We start from the raw sequence: 5,736 nt of genomic DNA on the forward strand, positions 1-5,736 counted from the left end.
ACCTATCATGCCATATAAATGGATTATCCTTCTATGTCAATTTAGTTAAAGGAGAAGTAATATGAGAAAATCCTGAGATAAACTATCGATAATACCTAACTAATCCCAAAAACTACATATCTTGTGACTAAACTAGGATGATCCCATTTCAACATTGCATCAACTTTATATAGATCAACCAAAATCTCACCAATAGAAACCATATGCCCTAAAAATTTGACTTCTTTAAACAAGAATTCATACTTACTCAACTTAGCATAAAGCTTATTCTCTTTTAGAATCTGATGTATGATCCTAAAATGCTTGGCATGATGCTCTTCATCCTCAGAATAAATCAAATGTTATCAATAAAACTATGACAAATTGATCTAGATAAGGTCTAAAGATATTATTCATGTAATCCATGAATACCCTAGGTACATTAGTCAAAACCAAATTGAATAACTAAAAATTCATAGTGGCCATATGGGGTTCTAAAGCTATCTTTGGTACATCATCTACATGAACTCTTAACTCACAATACCCCAACCTCAAATCTATTTTGAAAATGATCGAGGTAAGTAGCTAATTGATCTAACATATCATCAATTATGTGCAATAGATACTTGTTCTTCACAGTAATCTTGTTTAGTTGAATTTAACATAATTAAACTTCAATAATCAGGACCTTTTTTCCTAATAATTTGACCTCTCCCATACTTGAATTTTAATCAATCATCAAGTAAAGCAAATAAAGCAAAGTAAAAGTTAAGGTTAGAGAGCTACAACCTAACCAAGGAGGCTTGAAATAGAAGGTGGAGTCTCTAATGATGAACATGTACTACTTCCAAGAGGGTTGATTGTATAGTTTTCCTTTAATGCCCTTTAGAAGTTTATGCTTGACTAGCAAAGATCTTTCAATATTCGAGGCAAGATCACATGAGATTACCTCTTTTAAAAAGACAAGAATGAGCTCTTCCTTTTCTACTTGAAGTGGCACAATTTCTTTTGCTTGCTTTAACTTTTTTTCATAGGCACTCCTTTTTATGGTACAAAATCAGAACTTGCATTTGATCACTTCTTCTTGGACTTTTATGACATCTTTAAGTTTAGTAATGTAATTCATAGCCAAATGATTTTCAACTACAAAATTTTCTTTCAATAGCTTGGGAATCATAAGAACATCAAGCTTGAGTGGAGAAAATTCTTTGATTTCAGCCTTAACAATATTTGTACCTATATCACAAGAAAAAAAAATCCTCCTCTTGGCCTATAAGATCAAGAATATAAGATATTTCATGATCAACAAGCAATATATGAGAGGAGTGATCTACATCATTCAAGAACTCATCAATTTCAAATAATGTTGTCAAATATATCCATCCAAGCAAGAAAAAGCTAGAGATAGAGAAGTATGCAAATCACAAGCAATATCATCAATAAGCTCAATAACATTCAAACCAAGTAGTGAGTAATCCTCAAAAGGTTGTTTTGTAATGTTCGCCAAGAAACACATAAAATCTTCTTGTATATCTATTCTTATTATGTTTCTCTCTAAATATTAAGTTTTTGAATTGATCTTAATTCCTTAAGGACTCTTTGTATTTCTTGAAAGGTATCTAAATTGATCTTAGATAACATCTTATTCAAGAATAGGTTATTTGAGAGTAGCTTCATTTATTTGCAAATAAGGAACTTTAGATCAACACGTGTGTAAACTTCTTTCGATATGAGATCCTTACTTTGAAAAAACCATCCTCTACTTCTCATTGTTATGTTCTTTATTTCTTTAAAATAACCTTGCTTATTTTAAAATAAGTATGATGTCTCATGCTTTGGTTTTTGCTGAATAATAGGGTAATTTCAAAACTCATTTTAATCTCTTTCCTTTCACTTTTTGAGATTTGTGTTAGTTATTTAATCATCCTATAATCATTGTAAACACAACTTTAGGTTGGATTAAATACTTGTTGATCTTATTCAAAAAAATTCTTATTCCTAAATAGCTTCACTCTTCAGAAATAATCTCTCACCTACCTTGTCAAACATTTAATGTAAAGAGACATTACTTTCCTTACTTGTCAGGAGAGAAGAAAAACGACTCTAACGACTATATTCAAGAGTCTAATAGATCATTTATGATGCCTAACCATATATTAAAGCACTTATAAAGACGATTGAACGAAGGTTTTTGCTACCTTATCAAAATAATACTAAGCTACACTAATGTAGTATTAGTGTGAACCTAAGTCAATCTCTATGAAGAGATTTAGTTAGAAATTTAAGTTAAAGTGTGCTACAAGTTAAGAGTGATTGGGATAGATTTAACCTCAAAACTAAATGAGCCAATTAATCTAATTCTAAGGTAAATAAATTAGGTGTGTGAAAACCTATTAAAGTAGGAATTCCTATGTGGAATTGGTCACTTATCCTTGTTTGATTACAACCTAAGTAGTTTGGTTTCTTCTCTCTTCTCTTTGGTTTTAGTAACTTAGTTATATAAACCAAGACTTAGCTAATACTTTGACTAACCCTAATCCAAGATTATGGTCTTAAAATGAGCCAAAGCAAAGCAAGCATTAAGCCTAACCAAAGTGTTACAAACATGAGTCAATTAGGTCAAGCACATATGAAGGAATTAGCACACTCAAGATTATAATTCATAAAGATATTCACATGCATTCAAGTTGATAATATAATGATAAGAAATAAAAAATGTTAAACTTATCAAGCTAACCAAGATTATGAATCAACTTGAAGAGGCTAAAAATCTAGAGCTTAAAGTAACAAAACTCAAGTTGCAAGAAGCACTCTCAATAATATGAATCATCACTTGAAATTACAAGATCAAAGACCATACAAATTTGTAATTCTAGAGAGAGAAAAGTAGAGAGAAGAAATTCAAACCCAACTAGAAAATAATGCAAACTCAAGGTTTTCTACTCCTCATGGTAGCTCCTTCAAAAACTTAGCCTTGCATCTTGAGTGATGAACAAGATGAAGCTTTAAAATCTTGGCCATTCTTCACCTCAGTTTCGTCCCAAGTAAGCAAGTTTTTAATTCTTGAGAAAGCTATTAGGTTATATAGAGAAGAAAAGAGGAAGAGAATGGTGGTGGTTTGGTGAATTTAGATAGTTAGATTAAGAGATATGAAAGAGAGAGAGAGTAGAAGTGTAGAGAAAGAAGTGAGAGATTTGATGAACTTGAAGTTTGAAATCAAAAATATGAGTGAATGATCCAAAAATCTGATCCTGAGCCTAATTAAATGTGTTTGGGATGAAAATATGGTGAGCTACTTGCTAAACAAGTTGCCACAAAACTCAAAACAAGTCATTAGGTCAAGTAAGGTTAAGGGTAGTCTAAGTTACAAGTTAACTTGGGTGATAATTCCAATGTTGCTCTTCTAATCCCATATGTGCATGGACATGATAAGCTCTTATATTCCATTAATTTTTTTGGAATTCACTCCTAATGCCATTCAAATTCAGATCTGAAATTTTCTTCCAGGCTTCTCAAACACATTGCAATTATTTTGAACTTTGACAAGTCAACTTGATCCCTTATATGCATGTGTATGGTAAACTTCTTATGTGCCTCATTAGCCTTCATAAATCACACATTTTAAATCCCATTCAGGTCTGAAATCACGTGCTCAATGGCTCCCCTATGTGCCAAACTAAGTCTTGAACCAAAGCCTCTTCTATACAAAGTGCCACTTTGAGGTATGTTTTTATTTGTCACACTTATTCACTTAAATCACAATTAAATCAAATAATCAAATAACCATAGTGTAAAATTTATTTAATTAAAATAAGATAGAAAATATTTAATTCATCCAGGTATTAAAATGACTAAATGAAAAGAACCTCACAAACACAAGGGTAGACAAGCACACATTTGAACCAAAATCAAAAAAGGAGACAACCTTAAAATATTGTCTTTTCCAAATAACTCTTAACCTAGGATGAATTAATGAAAACTAGTTAGATCAATCATCTTAGCTCATTAAAAGACATAAACATCTAGCTTAACCCTAATTTGGTGAAAAAGTGCATTTTATGATCAAATTACCCCTAACGCATGTATTTGAATACTTAGGCAAAATTACACTAAGAATGTGATATCAATGCATATGGAGACTTTTAACATATAAAAATGGTCCTAAAACTAATGCACACATAAAATTCTCAATTTGCCCTTGAATTCCCAACAAAGTGCAAAATGACCAAAATACCCCTAATATGCACACTTTCTTATTATGGCTCAGAACCCTAATTTAACACAAAAAATGCACATTTTATGGTTTTCTATCATGAAATATGGTCCTAAATGCCTAAGAAAAGTATAAACAAATATGACCTATCAAATTTCCCCACACTAATCTTTTACACTCTAGGCAAAATCAATTCAAGAAAATGCCTCACTCATAATTCTCAATGACCTAAAAGCCAAAGAAGAAAAACACAAATGAAATGCCAAAGGAAATCAAATCAAAAGTCAAGGAAATTATTCATACAAATAAAGAAGATGTTGCTGCACTAATTAAAGAACTTTATCCCTCACAAATAAACCATTAAAGAGATGCAAAATCATAGATAAAGCCTCCACATAAGGGTATAGTGTTTGCTCTCAATCTACTCAAATGTTGAAAGGTATATCATTTCACTCCATGTACATTAGCAAAGCACCCTACCATATAGGCTTGTAATTCCTCTACCTCTCCACTACTAATTTGCAAATGTTCTCAAGAATTAGTTGATCTTTATTTTAGATGTAATGTGGTTTTCAAAAGGATATACTTGGATTTACATGTGAAAGGGTAGGGTTTTGGCTCAAGAAATCATACCTTGGCCACAATGTGAGTATGCAACAATGTTCAAAATTTTCCAAACCTTAACTAAGTGGATATGAACTCAAATGAACAATGGAAATGAGAGGGATAATAAAAGAACAAGAAACAAAGTAATAAAATGACTTATAACTAAAGGAAACCCTCATATTCTTACTTGACTTTTTCTTTTGCATTCCTTTTTATTTTCTTCTCTGAATTTTCTTTATTTATTTCAATTTCTTTCGTTTTTGAAAACCTTTTCTTTTCTTTCTTTTTTTCTTTCTTCTTCTTTCTATTTCTTTCTTCTATTCTTTTTTTTTTCTTCATAATTTTTTTTCTTTCTTGCCATTCTTTTCCATTTTTCTTTTCTTTTCTGTCATACAAAAGCTATGAAATATCTTGGGTTTAAGAATAATAGTCACATAAAATAAGACTTGTTTCTTTGAAAAGATGGAATATATGTAGGAAGATGATGAAGTAGTAAATGCCTTGTGCTTTTAATATGAATGCCAAAATCATCTTCTCTACAACAAATGCAATGATGTAGCCTTGATTAAGAGGAAAGACAAGTTTCTAGAGGGTGCAAATACTAAAGACATAACTCTCATTAGTTGAAGGCTCCTTCCATGATGGCTAATTTTGCTTTACTAATCAAATACACATACTTTAATAATAAACTTGCTTCATAAAGTACAAAAATTAGGGAAACATCATCTCAAAATTCATATTCCAAAATCCCAAAACAACATTTTTTATTTCCAAGACAAATCAAAATAGAATTTTTATAGATTCTTTTCTAAAAAATTTCAAAAGAAAACCAATTTTTATGCTCTTCCCCATACTTAAACTATGTATTGTCCTCAATGTATGCCCAAATAAGTCCTAAGACACTAATGACATGAAAGAATGCAAGAGAAAAAAAATTA

Source organism: Prosopis cineraria, unplaced genomic scaffold, assembly GCF_029017545.1.
Source record: "Prosopis cineraria cultivar Desert tree isolate PC_DT_omini unplaced genomic scaffold, ASM2901754v1 PC5, whole genome shotgun sequence".
NCBI classification, from domain to species: domain Eukaryota; kingdom Viridiplantae; phylum Streptophyta; class Magnoliopsida; order Fabales; family Fabaceae; genus Prosopis; species Prosopis cineraria.